This window comes from Pristis pectinata, chromosome 3, assembly GCF_009764475.1.
Source record: "Pristis pectinata isolate sPriPec2 chromosome 3, sPriPec2.1.pri, whole genome shotgun sequence".
Taxonomy (NCBI): domain Eukaryota; kingdom Metazoa; phylum Chordata; class Chondrichthyes; order Rhinopristiformes; family Pristidae; genus Pristis; species Pristis pectinata.
This window is the reverse complement of record NC_067407.1, coordinates 135,289,877-135,306,031: the sequence shown is the minus strand read 5'-3', so window position 1 is coordinate 135,306,031 and position 16,155 is coordinate 135,289,877. Positions and strand designations below refer to the sequence as shown.

General features: G+C 42.1%; 1 protein-coding gene across 5 annotated transcripts in view; it reads right to left on the bottom strand.

The window, feature by feature from the left end:
• LOC127568082 (homeobox-containing protein 1-like) overlaps positions 1-16,155 on the bottom strand; it is a 67,886-nt gene that overhangs the window by 32,815 nt on the left and 18,916 nt on the right. The window lies entirely within an intron of this gene.

Here is a 16,155-nt window from a genome sequence, read left to right as displayed (position 1 = left end):
CGATCATATCCAGGGGATTTGTCAGTCCTTAGTCCAACCAAGAGCAACAAACAATCTGCTGGAGGAACTCAGTAGGTTAAGCAGCATCTGTGGGAGGAAAGGAATTGTCAACATTTCGGGTCAAAGCCCTGCATCGGAATCAAGAATCAGGATTTGGTGACTAATGATAATGGTTTCTATCTTCCCAATATTTAGCTAGAAACGTCAACAATTCCTTTCCTCCCTCAGATGCCGCTCGACCCACTGAGTTCTTCCAGCAGATTGTTTGTTGTTCCAGATTCCAGCGTCTGCAATCTCTTGAGTCTCCCAAGTCAGTTTACCCACTCTTACAACGCTTAATGTTAGCAGAGACAAGTTTCTCAGTTTCTTTCGTCCCCAGTTACCTGTTATTTTTGGTAGATTTTTCATATTTTCTATTGTGAAGATGGATGCAAAATTGTGTTTATTATATTTGCCGTTTCCTCATTCTAACTTCTCTGCCTCAGCTTCCAAGGAAGAAACAATACTTCTGCTACACTATCTCTCTTTGTATACTCATAGAAGAGCTGATCATTAATTTTAATGTTCATATTTTTATTTCTCTCTCTAATCTTAACAATGTTTCGGTTAACCTTCAGTGGCCTCTAAACTTCTCCCAAGCCTACTGCTGTCCTTGGGAACAGAATTTAAACTAATCTGCTTCCAGTTGAAGTCTCTGGTATATTGTTCTTAGAAACTGTCTCTAATGTAGTCTAACAATCAGTTCCTAAAAATTCCATTCAGCAATAATTTTCTTGGTCTACCTGGAGATTAAGGTCCCCAAATGCCTTAAGCACTGCCCTGAGGATCGCAGTAGAAATACCCCAGGGCTGGGATGATTGACCTTCAACAGTACCATCTTCCTCTTAGATGCCAAACTCGGTCAGACGCTGCCTTGATGCTAAGGGCAGTCACCCTCAACTCACTTCTGGAATTCAATTCTTTTTGGTCCATATTTGGATGAGGTCTGGAATCAAATGGCCCAAGCTGAGCATCTGTGAATAACTTATTGTTGAATAATGCCACTTAATGGCACTATCAGCAACACTTATTGAGTGATAAGTAACTGAATTGGATTTGTGGACAGGATATGCCTGGAAAATTTTCCACATTATTATTAGGTGGTGCCAATATTGTAACCACTTGGCTAGAGGTACAGCTCGGATGTTATCTAGTCCCATTACTGTATCAGTGGTCATGCATCACTTGGAATGAACCAAGTACACAGAAGACTGAGCTTTGTGCTTATGGAAATCATAGGAGGTGGCTGCAAGGAATCATCCATTCAGTACTTCTGGCTGAAGAGGATGAAAATATTTTGGCATGTGCTAGACTCTACCGTTGTTTAAGTTGAGGGTGTCCTTGGAACTTCCACCTCCCAGTAACTGCTTAAATTGTTCATTACTATTTACAACTAGATATGACAGGACTGCAGGACTTTAATGTAAGCTTGATTATTGAGTCACTCGGTTCTGTATGTTGCATGCTGTTGATTGATTAAATGTGGAAGTAGGTTAACAAAAATGCTCCTGGAGCTCAATATCAGTAAATGGGACCTCAGACTTATAGTGAGAACAAGGGAGACCATTTGAGAATGCTTTGGAGTAGATGTTGAGAGTTATCAAAGCAATGGTTGAGTAAATAGCAATAGATAAGGCAGGACCAAAGTCAGGCAATGTTGGAGGTGGAAAAGGTGGGCTTTGATGAAAAGACCAAAACTCATCGTGGAATCAAATATGACCAACGTCTATTTCAGTCTCAGACAGTTGCCAGGGAAAGGCAATTAAGAAATTGTCTTGGAAATTTGTGATGAGGACAAATGATAATGGTTTTTGTCTTCCCAATATTTAGCTATAGAAAATTTCTGTCCACACATGACATTGGGGAAATAAATGTCTGAGAGTGGCAATGTCAAGGTGAGATACAACAGTACATACATTGGTAACATTCTGTTGCATGGGTACCTTGTAGATGAGATACAAGAGAGGGCCAAGGATGGATCCTTCAGAGGCACCAGGTAGTGGTGTGGGTGCAGAAAATGAAGCCTGAATGGACTAAGCTTCTTTTTTTGTTTTAGGAATAGCCTTATCAATCTTCCCACCCAAATCCTTCTGGTCTTCCACTGTGCCAAACCACAAGTTTTCCCTCCCATCTACTGACATTGAACTCCATCGGTTATTTTTGTTTAAACCTATATTCCTTTGTAGTTTCCTTTGGTCTTCTCAAGAGTTATTTACCATTTTTATTTTGGCATCCACTGCAAATTCCAACACTAATTCCTCTTTATCTTGATCAACAACAGCCACAGTGCATAAAAAAGGCTTCAGAGATCACTCTGAACAAACCGCTCTTTATCTGGTAATTTTGGTTTTCTTCCTTCCAATTCATTTTTAATATGTATTTTCTCATTCCATGACCATTAATCCTCTCAAATAATCAAATAGTATCTTGTCAAAAGATTTCTTTAAGTTCATGTAAACGCCAACCCCTGCTTTCCTCCTGTAACATACCCATTACACCTTCAAAGACCTCCATGAGAGTTGTAAAGCATGAACATTCTTTTTGAAATCCATGCTGACTACTTTTACATTTGCTTCAAACACAATGCAATTTCTTCAATTAGAGACCCTAATTTCTTTTCTCCCTGACTGATTGATCTTTAATCATCTACAGTAACTCCATCTCCCTTTTTTCAAAAAAAGGGTACTACATGGTCAATTCTCCAAATGTCCAGCACACGTAACATTTCTACAGCCCCTGCAATTTCAGTAAATTAAATTGGTTCATTTTTGTCACATGTACTGAGGTACAATAAAAACATTATCTTGCATACAGTTCATACAGATCAATTCATTACAAAAGTTCATTGAGATAGTACAAGGTAAAACAGTAACATAATACAGAATAAGGCGTTTCCTTCTTTATCTCGCAAAGGAAATAGATTTATTCTGTTTGGCTCTGTCACCTCCACTTCCTTTAACCAAACCAATTTGTCTACATCTTTTCCTTTCTCCTTTGAAGGGCTCTGCTTGCTCTCAACCAATTTAGAATACACATTTCATAATATTTCCTTATGATAGGGATGGAGGCCATTCAGCCCATCAAGTCTACACCAGCTCACAGAACAACCTCATCAATGCCATTATTTACCTGTAATCTATTCTCTTCAACATACCCATTCTTGATTCTTCTAATGCCCACCTACCCTGGAGATGATTTACAGTGGCCCATTAATCTACCAGCCAGCATGTCTTTGGAATGTGGGAGAAAACTGGAGCACCCGAGGGAAATCCACACAGTCACGGGTAGTGCATGCAAGCTCACCACAGAAAGCGTCATGTCAGTATCATACCCAGTTCATTGGAGTTGATGCCTGTATGGATTGGAGATCACTGTGATAGCCTCTTCAAACAGACTGACACAAATTAAATGACGGCTGATTTTTGATCACCAACTAATTATTGCCATGGCTCTGCTCTCCAGTAATAAATGTCTTTTTGTAGTATGTTTTGGAATTGTTTTTCTCGATAGCTTTTTCACCACTCTCTCAACCACCCTGTATTTTCCAGTTTCAGGTAACCTGACCCCCCTTTGTGCCTCTTCTCTTATTTCCTGATCTACCCACTTCCTTTTACATCACCCCCAGTCCCCATCACACTGTTTCTTTCCCCTCCGCCACCCACACACTCCTTCCACTGGGTCCCCTCCCCCAGTCCCCATCTGCCCTCCCCACCTCCCTTATTTGGTTCCATGCTCCACCTTCCTCTCCTATCAGATCCCACCATCTGCAGCCCTTTGTTGCCTCCACCCTCCACTTGTCACCTCCCAGCCTCTGTCACTATTCCCACCCTTCCGTCATCCATCTGCCTATCACCCCTCCTCACCTGGATCCATTTATCACTTGCCAACTCTTGTCCCACCCCTTTACACTGGCTATCTCCCCTCTAATCTTTCAGTGCAGAGGAAAGATCTCAACCTAAAACATCAACCGTCCATTCCCCCCCCCCCCCCCCCCCCCCACAGATGCTGCCTGACCCACTGAGTTCCTCCAGCAGTTTGTTTGTTGCTCCAGATTCCAGTATTTGCAGGCTCTTGTGTCTCCACCCTATATTTTCATGTCCCTCCAATGTTCATGTTTATCTTGTTCAGGCGACCAATTGCTTTTCAATCCTAAAATTAGTATTCCAGTATTTTAAAAGAGATACTAATCCGTGCCTCCTCAAACCTTTTCCCAAAAATTTCCACTGTTGACTACTGCGTTCTTCAAACCACGGCAGTTTGTTCCTTGTCTACCTAAAATTTGTAATCCTATTCCTGTTCTAAATTTTCCACAGACTTTTTGGATTTCTAGTTAAACCTTCAGCTGCATCAAACTAGATAACTATTCCCAAGTTATTCATCATATTCAACTCATCTGCCCCATCAGCAAAGTACAACATAGAAATAGCAGGAGTAAGTCACATGGCCCTCAAACCTATTCCAGCAAAATATTCTTTAAAAATATTCCTCTGAATTACAATAATCTACTTTTCTCAGCCTTAATGTATCACTATCCTCAGTACCCTGTGTGCAATTCTGATTACCACACTATAGGAAGGATGTAATTGCACTGGAGAGAGTGCAGAGGAGATTCACCAGCATGTTGCCTGGATTGGAGATCATTAGATATGGGGAGAGATTGGATAGGCTGGGCTTTTTTTCCCTGGAGCAACAGAGTGATGTGATAGAAAAGAAGATGATGAGAGGCATAGATAAGGTAGATAGTCAAAATCTTTTTCCCATGGTATCAAAAACAAGAGGGCATAAATTTAAGCTGAGAAGGAGGAGTTTTAAAGGGGATCTGAGAGGCAAGTTTTGTTTTACACAGAAAATGGTTGATGTCTGGACCATGGTGTCAGAAGAGGTGGTGGAATCAGACACAATTACCACATTTAAAAGGGATTTAGATAGATACTTGAATAGGCAAGGCATAGAAGGATAAGGACCTAATAAAGGGCAAATAGGATTAGTGTAAATGGGCAAAAAAGTCGACATGGATGAAGTGGGTCGTAGGTCCCAACTCTGTGCTGCATAACTCTACGACTCAAACACTTTCAATAAGTGAGCATCCATAGCACGTTAAGTAAAACTTCCAAAGGTTCACAATATTGAGCAAAATTCCTCCTGTCATATGCCCAACCCTCAACCTGAGATGATGCCACAGGGGTTGATGATCAAACAATTATGAAACAACCAAGCCTGTCAATCCTTTTAAAATGTGTAAGCCAGAACTCTTCTCGTACATAACAAACTTATCAGCAAAGTTGAAACCCATTGCATAAAAGGAACATTGATGTTATGAATAGAAATTTGACTAAAAAACAGACAACAGAGGGAAATGTTGAATAGTAGCATTCGCTAGCAATTGTTGTGGACCATTTCTTTTTTTTGATTTGTATTAACAACCTGGACTGGGTGGGGGGTGGGGCGGGTGGAAGAGAAGGCTTTAATTTCTAAATTTGTGCATGACAGTAAACTTGGCACTATTATTAACTGTGAAAAGGATAGAGATATATTGCAGCAGAATACAAGCAGACATGGAATGGGAAGATGCATGGCAGATGAAGTATAGTGCAGAGAAATGCAAGGTGATGCATTTCGTGGGAAGAATGAGGAGAGGCAACAGAGAATAAAACATACTGTCTTAAAAGTTGATTCAAGTTCAGAGGAATGTGAGGAACACGTGCACAATAAGTGAAAGTGACAACAAAGGTTGAGAAAGTGTTTACATAGATTAAAGAGGCCTGGACTGGAGTTTTTTTGGAGAGAAGAACGAGGGGAGATGTGATAGAAATATAGAAAATGATTAAGGGTCCAGACTGAGTGGATAGTGGGAGGCTTTTCTCTTTAGTGAAGGGATCAAGGACTAAAAGTCAGTGATATAAAATAAAGGGGAAGAGAATTTAGAGTGAACTGAGGAAATATATAGATATATATTTACAGCATGCGGTTGGAGTCAGGAATGCACTGATGCGAAGGCAGGTCCCATTATGGCCTTCATAAGGGAATTAGATAATTATATGGCCATGAAAAAGTTGCAGGGCCGCAGAGAAAGGGCCAGTGATGGAACTAGTGAGTTTCTCTAGTGGACATGATGAACTGAATGGCCTCTCTCTGTGCTGTAATCATTCCATGATTCTTAAATTCCATTCAATATCGACTTGTTCTAGTTATCATCACTCCCCAAAAGGACCCTTTACAATTAGATTATGAAGTAACCCTGTCTTAAAAGATCTAAACAATATAAACTAGTCTGCTCTCTGGCTGGTTTCACAATGTACTGTTCCAGAAATGCTTTAACAAGGAACATAGAACAGTACACCAAACGAACAGGCCCTTCGGCCCACAATGTTGTGCTGATCCAATTACATTAGCAATAAAATGCCCAACTAAACTAATCCCTTATCCTACCATTTCCCTCACATTCACATGCCTAAGAGCTTCTCAAAGGTCCCTATCGTATTTACCTCCACCACCACCCCAGGCAGCACATTCCAGGCACCCACCACTCTGTGTAAAAAAAAATCTCCTTTAAACTTAACCCCTATCACCTTAAATGCATGCCCTCTGGTATTAGACATTTCAAACCTGGGGAAAAGATACTGGCTGTCATTTTTATCTATACCTCTCATGGTCTTATAAACCTCTATCAGATCTCCCCTCAGCCTCGGCCAACCTCTCCTCATGGCACATGCTCTCTAATCCAGGCAGCATCCTGGTGAACCTCTTCTGCACCCTCTCCAAAGCCTTAACATCCTTCTATAAAGGGGCGACCAGAACTGAACTCAATACTCCATATGCAGCCTAACTAAAATTTAATAAAGCTTCAGCATAACTTCCTGACTCTTGAACTCAATGCCTCGACTAATGAAGGCAAGCATGCCAAATGCCTTCTTTACCGCCCTATCAACCTGTGTAGCCACTTTCAGGGAGCTATGAAGTTGGACCCCAAGATCCCTCTGCTCATCAACACTGTCAAGTTCTTGCCATTAACATTGTGTACTGTCTCTTTACATTTGATCTCCCAAGGTGCAATACTTCACATTTGGCCAGGTTGAACTCAGTCTGCCATTTCTCCGCCCATATCTGCAACTGATCTATATCCCCCTGTATCCTTTTAAGATATTTATTAGTCATATGTACATCGAAACACACAGTGAAGTACATCTTTTTGTGTTACTGAGAACGTGCTGGGTGAGCCCGCAAGTGTCACCACACATCCGGCGCCAACATAGCATGCCCACAGCTCCTAACCCATACGTCTTTGGAATGTGGGAGGAAACCGAAGCACCCACAGGAAACCCACGCCTTCTATGCTTTCTTCGAACTCTTCCTCTCAACTCCACTTGTCAAAGTGATTTGTCCAATCAAAAGGAAAATTTCAGTCCCCCCCAAATTGATAATAGGTTTATTATTGTCTCACGTACCAAGTAACAGTGAAAAGCTTTGGTTTGCATGCCATCCAGACAGATCATTCCATACACAAGTACATTGAAGTAGTAGAAAAGGAAAAAACAGAATACAGAATAGGGTTACAGTTACACAGAAAGTGCAGTGCAGGTGGACAAAAAGCGCAAGGGCCACGACAAGGTAGACTGAGAGATTAAGAGTTCATCTTTATTGTACAAGAGGTCCATTCAAGAGTCTTATAACACTAGAGTAGAAGCTGTACGACCAGGCTCAAGGACGTGTTGTCAAGCTTTTGTATTTTCTGCCTGATCGGGGGGGGGGGGGGGGGGGGGAAGAAGAGAGAATGACATAGGTAGGAGGGGACCAGCTGCTTTCCCGACACAGCAGGGTGTAGACGGAGTCAATGGAGGGGAGGACGGTTTTTGTGACGGATTAGGCTGTGTTCACAGCACACTGCAGTTTCTTGCAGTCCTGGGCAGAGCAGTCGCCGTACCAAGCTGTGATGCATCCGGATAGGATGCTTTCTATGGTGCATTTGTATAAATTGGCAAGGGTCATTGAGGCATGCTGAATTTCCTTAGCCTTCTGAGGAAGTAGATGCGCTGATGTGCTTCCATGGCCATAGTGTCCATGTGGCTGGACCAGGACAAATTACTGCATTATCTCTGTTACAAACTATTTCTTGATTAATATTGTCCAATGGTCCACCACCATTGATGGTATGGTATTGAGGAGGTGTAGGATTAATAAACTATAACTGTATTCATATCTTAAGACGGATGAGAATTATGGCTGCTCGAAATATTGATTTAAAAAGTGTCCTTCAGGCCAGAACAGCCACACCACTGCTTTCCTGGGCTGGGTGCTGTGTGGTAATTGCTGTGTCTGGAACTTAATTGGATTCCCATTATGTTTGACTATGGAGATGATGGTCAATCTTAATGGGAAATGGGAAGGCTGTCTCAAACAATGAAGGTGATACCTGCCTTTGTCTCACCCGATTGCAAAATGATTAGCTGAACCTGGGGTGTGAGGCTGCTCTTTGTCCATCTGCAGTAGCCCTTTGTCCATTTCCTGCTCAACCAAGAACTCCGGCGCCTGACTCATTAAGGTGTGCATGACAACGTTTGTATAAATTACTGTCTGCCCCTCTGTACCTTGGAGACCTCCGCCGCGGACTCTGCCAGAGAGTAAGGAGGTTTCTCCCTAGCGATATATTGCTAAATAAACGCATTTGAATTAACTTGTGGCACTGTGTGATTTACAGCAGACGTAAGTGGGACTTCAAAATCAGGTTAACAGTATAATCAAGCACCCTCTCACTTTTCCATTCTCATTGTCATATAAACTCATAACACAGGAAGCCATTCAGCACTTTTGAGTCCATGTCAGCTCTCTGTACAACAATTCAGTTAGTCCCATTTCAGTCCTTCACCCCAATCTACATAGCCTGCAAATTTATTTCCAAGTACCTATCCAATTTACATTTGAAATGATCAATTGCCTCTGCTTCCACATTCTTCGTAGGCTGTTAAGTAGGTCTTTACCACTCACTTCCTCACATCTCCCTTGTATGTCTTGCCAAAAACCTTACATCTGTGTCCCTTTGCCTACATGCAGCTGATGGGAACAGGTTTTAGTTACCTTAACTAAACCAGTCATAACCCTGGATAATACTTCCAAATCCCCTCTCACCCTCCTGAGCTCCAAGGAAAACAACTCCAACTTCTCCAATCAAACCCTGCAACTAGACTACCTCATCCTGGAACCATTCTGATTAATCTCCTCAAAAGGATCTTTATCTGCTTTCTAGTTGTGACCCACCAGAGCATTAGAAAAGTTCTGCAAAACTTCCCTGCTTTTGTATGCAAAACCTCTACCTATGAAGTTAGTGCCTGTACGCTTTGCTATTTTCCTAATGTGTCCTCCCATCTTCAAAGATCTATGCACACGAAACACCATATCCCAACCCCTTTTACCACAATACATCACTTCATAGTTAGAACATTACAGCACAGGAACAGGCCCTTTGGCCTTGATGTCCACGCCAAACACAATGCCTAATTAAGCTAAATCTCTTCTGCTTGTACATGATCCATATCCCTCCGTTCATGTGACCATCTAACAGCCTCTTTTTAAAAAAAATCACTGTTGTATCTGCTTCCACCATTACCCCTGGCAGCCTTGTTCCAGACACTTACCACTCACTGTGTAAAACAAAACTTGTGCCACACATCTCTTTTAAACTTTTCCCCTTTCACCTTAAATGCATGTCCTCTAGTAATTGATATTTCTACCCTGGGGAAAAAAAAAGATTCTGAGTGTCTACGCTATCTAATCTTTTCATAATTTTATAAACTTCTATCAGGTCTCCCCTCAGCTTCCGACACTCCAGAGGAAACAACCCAAGTCTGTCCAACTTCTCCTTATAGCTCATACCTTCTAGTCCAGACAGCATCCTGGTGAACCTCTTCTACACCCTTTCCAAAGCCTCCACATCACTCCTTTAATGGGATGACCAGAACTGTACACAATTCTTCAAGTGCAGCCTAACCAAAATTTTATATAACTGCAACATGAATTTCTTACTCTCATACTTAATGCCCCAACCAATGAAGGCAAACATACCATACACCTTCCTTACCACACTTGTGTGGCCAATTTCAGTGAACTATGAACCCCAAGATCCCACTGCACATCAATACTGTCAAGGGTCCTGCAATTAACTGTATACTTTTGACCTCCCAAAGTGCAACACCTCACACTTGCTCCATCTGCCATTTCTCCAGCCATATCTGTAACTGATGTATATTCTGCTGTATCCTTCGATATTCCTTTACACTGTCCACAACTCCACCAATCTTTGTGTTGTCTGCAAACTTACTAACCCACGCATCTACATTTTCATCCAAGTCATTTATATATATTCCACCAGTATGCTCTGTCTTCTAGATCCTCTTATCTTTTGGATCAGCCTACCTTGATGGACCTCAAATGCCTTACTAAAATCCATGGAGACAACATCCATTGCCCTACCCTCAATCATTTCCATTACCTCTTCAAAAAAACTGACAGTTTAGAAACTGACAGATGGAATTTAGCATCATTTTCTGTGCTAAGTTCCATCTGCCATTGTGTCTCCTCATTTTGCCTGCCTAGCTGCACCCTGTTGCAGTCAATTAGTATCATCGTCAATTTACCACACCTCTAAGTTTGATATCATTGGCGAATTTTGAAATTTTACTCTGTATTCTAATATTCTAAGCAGTTCACCTTGCCCCTACACTTCTAAACATCTCACCTTCTTTATCCCCAAGTCCCACCCCATTTCTTACCACCTACCATTGGTGAAAGATTTTTGAACTTCCTTTTACCATAAATGACATTGTATTCTCATATATTCTCTTCACCTTTCTTATTGGTCTCTTTCTACCAAGTACACCTCAATGTACTTATCCTGGTTCTCACTTGAGAATTCACCTGACAAAAAAAATAAGGTAAAGGGGCTAGCCACTTGGCATCTTGTACCTGTTCTGCCATAAAAACATGGTTGGTCTTTTACCTCAATACCATTTCCTTGCACTAACCCCATATTCCTGGATTCCTTCAATATCCAAAAACCTCTGCCTTGAATACACTCAGTGGCTGAGCTTCCACAACCCACTTGGGTAGAGAATTCCAAAGATTCACAATCCTAAGATTCACTACGTTCTGGGTGAAGAAATCTCTTCTCATCAGACTCCTGAAATGGACGTGCTTTACGTTCAGTCTGTTATCTCTGATTCTTTCCTGATGAGGAAAGTCATCTTCATGAGGTGGATTTTGCCATCAAGAATGAGCTTATCCCTTGGGTAAGTGAACATCTCATGACATTCTGACTCACTCTAACATAGAAGCAGCAGGCTATGGTCATCAGTCCATACATCCCAACCCTAGAAGGTGTGAATGAGACCAAGAAGATCTTCTATTTAGTCCCTCAGAAAGAACCCTGGCCTGACTTCCTGAGGGAGAAAAACTAATTCTTCTGGTCAACTTTAATATGTCAAAAAAGATGCATCCTTGACACCGTTGTTCTCCAATATTCCAGGGAGGTTTATAAGATCTTTATTAGTCACACGTACATCAAAACTCTCAGTGAAATGCATCCTTTGCATAGAGTGTTCTGGGGGCAGCCCGCAAGTGTCACCACGCTTCCAGCGCCAACATAGCATGCCCAAAGCTTCCTAACCCGTACGTCTTTGCAATGTGGGAGGAAACCAGAGCACCTAGAGGAAACACATGCAGACACAGGGAGAACGTACAAACTCCTCGCAGACAGCGGCTGGAATTGAACCCAGGTCGCTGGCGTTGTGGTTTTCTCCACCTTCTTCTGTGTTTCATTTCTTTTGTTACATATCTATAGAAGCTTTCGCAGTCTGCTTTTATGTATCTTGAGAGATTACAGTCATATTCTACTTTCCCTTTTCTTATCAGTGTCTCAGTTCTCCTTACTGAATTTCAATCCTCTGCCTATTTGGCAACAGGACAAGCCTTTTCCTTTGATCTACAACTTAACGTTATCCACAGTTGGACTACTTTTTCTGTTGGGTTTATAATAGAACATAGAACAGTACAGCACAATACAGGCCCTTTGGCCCACAATGTTGTGCTGACCTTTAAACCTCGCCTAAGACTATCTAACCCCTTCCTCCCACATATCCCCCTATTTTATATTCCTCCATGTGCTTATCTAGTAATCTCTTGAACTTGACCATTGTACCTGCCTCCACCACCGTCCCAGGCAGCACATTCCATGCCCCAACCATACTCTGGGTAAAAAAAAACCCACCCTCTGATATCTCCCTTGAACTTCCCACCCATTACTTTAAAGCCATGCCTTCTTGTATTAAGCATTGGTGCCCTGGGAAAGAGGCGCTGGCTGTCCACTCTATCTATTCCTCTTAATATTTTGTACACCTCTATCATGTCTCTCCTCATCCTCCTTCTCTCCAAAGAGTAAAGCCCTAGCTCCCTTAGTCTCTCCTCATAATCCATACTCTCCAATCCAGGCAGCATCCTGGTAAATCTCCTCTGCACCCTTTCCAACACTTCCACATCCTTCCTATAATGAGGTGACCAGAACTGGACACAGTACTCCAAGTGTGGTCTAACCAGAGTTTTATAGAGCTGCATCATTACCTCGCGGCTCTTAAACTTGATCCCTCGACTTATGAAAGCTAACATCCCATAAGCTTTCTTAACTACCCTATCCACCTGTGAGGCAACTTTCAGGGATCTGTGGATATGGACCCCCAGATTCCTCTGCTCCTCCACACTACCCAGAATCCTGCCATTAACTTTGTACTCTGCCTTGGAGTTTGTCCTTCCAAGTGTACCACCTCACACTTCTCTGGATTGAACTCCATCTTGCACTTCTCAGCCCAGCTCTGCATCCTATCAATGTCCCTCTGCAATCTTCGACAATCCTCTACACTATCCACAACACCACCAACCTTTATGTCATCTGCAGAACTTGCCAACCCACCCTTCTACCCCCTCATCCAAGTCATTAATAAAAATCACAAAAAGCAGAGGTCCCAGAACCAATCCTTGTGGGACACTACTAGTCACAGCCCTCCAATCTGAACGCACTCCCTCCACCACAACCTTCTGCTTTCTACAGGCAAGCCAATTCTGAATCCACATGGCCAAGCTTCCCTGGATCCCATGCCCTTTGACCTCCTGAAGAAGCCTACCATGTGGAACCTTGTCAATATTACAAAGTACGTATTAGATCTTTAAATGTTAAGCTTTTAATATAATTTCCCTGTCTGACAATGCCAACTTGCATCTCATACCTTCATAGTTTGCTTCATTTAAAGATCCTGATTTCATATTGAACTAAATCCTTTTCAATCTTTATATAAAATTCTATCATATTAAGCTCACTCCTCCAATAACAGGCCCTTAACCACCAGATTATTAATTAACTTGTGGCAATTTAATTTAAGCTTTCCTTGATCACACCAGTGAACCTCACTGCAAGGTCACTGTCTCAGGCCTATTGAGGTGCACTGCATTCTTTTGAATAGGTACCTGCTGCCCCAGAACTGGTCACAATGTCCAATAATCTGAAGCCTTCCCTCCTGCACAATGTGTCAAGCCACACATTAATTCTCTTATTTTTACCCTTGCTGGCATGTGGCACTGGAAGTAATGATTAGTCCTTTCAAGGTTGTACTTTTCAAACTTCCGTGTCTGACCACAGGTACTCAATATCTATGCTCTTTACATCATCAATACCAACGTGTGCCACAGCTTCTCGATCACGCCTCTCTCCCTGGAGAATACTTTGCAACATTGGTATTTGGTTTATTATTGTCATGTACCAAGATACAGTGAAATGCTTTTGTTTTGAATGCCATCCAGACAGATCATTCCATACATGCAAAAAGAAAACAGAATATAGTGTTGCAGTTACAGAGTGAGTACAGTGCAGGTAGATTGGGAGATCAAGAGTTCATCTTTTTGTGTATGAGGTCTGTTCAAGAGGCTGGTGACAATAGGACACAAGCTGTCCTTGAGTCTCCATGTCACTGTTTCTCCCCAGACTAAGGAGGCAAAGTACTGCAAGGTTACAGAATTACCTGTTTGTAACCATAACTGTGCAATCTTCTATAATACTGTATTTCTGTCCTTCATTGTGCAGTCCCTTGCCCACTGGTGCCATGGTCGGGACTACACACACCTTTAGAATCACCATGACACACGAGATTCTGCAGATGCTGGAATCTGGAGCAACACACACAAAATGCTGGAGGGACTCAGCAGGTCAGGCAGCATCTATGGAGGGAAATAAACAGTCGACGTTTGGGGTCAAGACCCTTCACTGGGACTGGAAAGGAAGAGGGCAGAAGCCAAAATAAGGTCGGGGAAGGGGCAGCAGAACAGGCTGACAGGTGATAGGCGAGTCCAGGTGAGAGGGTGAAGGTAGGTAGGTGGGTGGGTGGGGGACGGGGGATGAAAGGGAGTGATGCAAGAAGCTGAGAGGCGATAGGTAGAAGAGGCTACATGCCTAAGCAGTCTCCAATGCCAAGTTCCAGTTTGAGTGGAACTCACCAAAGACTCCTGCACTTATTGCCTCTTTGGGATGGCTACCCATTTAGGAATTTGAACTCTCACTGCCATTTGGGTGGCCACCTTCTGGAATGTACGATCCACAAAGCTCTCAGCTTGCTGAAAATGACTTCATCTCAAGTAGCTAAAGAAGTCTTTTACACACGAGTTCAATTTTATATAAATTCTACGGCAGTTAAACAAGTTCAATAGCTGAGATTCCTACAACTCTATACCTTGGGTCCTCATGCTTATTGACGTTACAGCCTTCTGTCCCCATCCACTTCCCAAGTATAGGCGACTATCCAACAAAGGGGATCATGTCCTTTTTTCCTGATGCATTGCAATGTTTGTAGCTCAGACACCAGCTCAACTGAGCCAACATTCCTCACCATGCAGTCACTTAATGGAAATGTTGTTGCTGACGATCTCGCCAGACTCCACCAACTCCCATGTGCTGCCACAGCAATAACAGAAGATCATTTTCCCACCATCCTGTATAAACTCTTTTTGTATATCCAAAAGCGAAAAACTGATAAAGGTTATTGACATAAAACATTATCTCTGTTGCTCTCTCCACAGATGCTTCCTGACCTGAGGATTTCCATAGTTTTGTTTTTTTAAAAATTTTTTAATATATATATTCAGTTAATGTTTCCATTCATTTGATATTTAGACCATTTTTAACTAATTAATCTACTACACATTAATCTAATGTTTAGTCTATTGCAAAAGAAAATAGACAAAAAATCTTAAGATACTTTACACCTGAAGGTTACACATTGAAGGAAGGAACCATCTCCCCTCTGCACTGAATTTCCAAACTGACCAAATTCCCAACATTAGCACTCTGTTTAAGACCACAAAGCAAATACTGTTCACTTTTGAACACCTTTAAACGATACCCACAGTACCTCAGTTCGACTTGCCATCCTGCTCACAGTTATTACCACCAATTCAGATAACCACTAACAGTTGATTAATTATAGATAATTGCTAACTATTGACTACAACATGTTGTGTTTTTTTTGCTTCAATACATTTCTGATTCAGATCTACTTCCCTAAAACTTGCAACACTGAATAAATACTCAAAGTCAGCACTACCAAGACATACACCATTTACATCCACTGTGCAAATACTCAAATATACACAATAAAGTCCAAACGTAGAAGAGTGAATGCAGGAACAGGCCCTTCAGCCCACCATTTCTGTGCCAACCATGATGCCACATTAAACTAAACCTATCTGCCTGCACATAATCCATATTCTCCATTCCCTGCACATTCATGTGCCTGTCTGAATGCCTCTTAAATGTCACTGTCAGGTCTGCTTCCAGCACCACCTCTGGTAGCATGTTCCGGGCACCTACCACTCTCCGTGTAACATACATCTCCTTTAAACTTTCCCCCTCTCACCTTAAAGCTATGCCCTCTAGTATTTGACATTTCTACCCTGGGGAAAAGACCCTACCTATGCTTCTCAGAATTCTATAAACCTCTATCAGGTCTCCCCACAGCCTCTGGTCACTCCAAAGAAAACAATCCAAGTTTGTCCAACCTCTCCTTATAGCTAACACTCTCTAATCCAGTC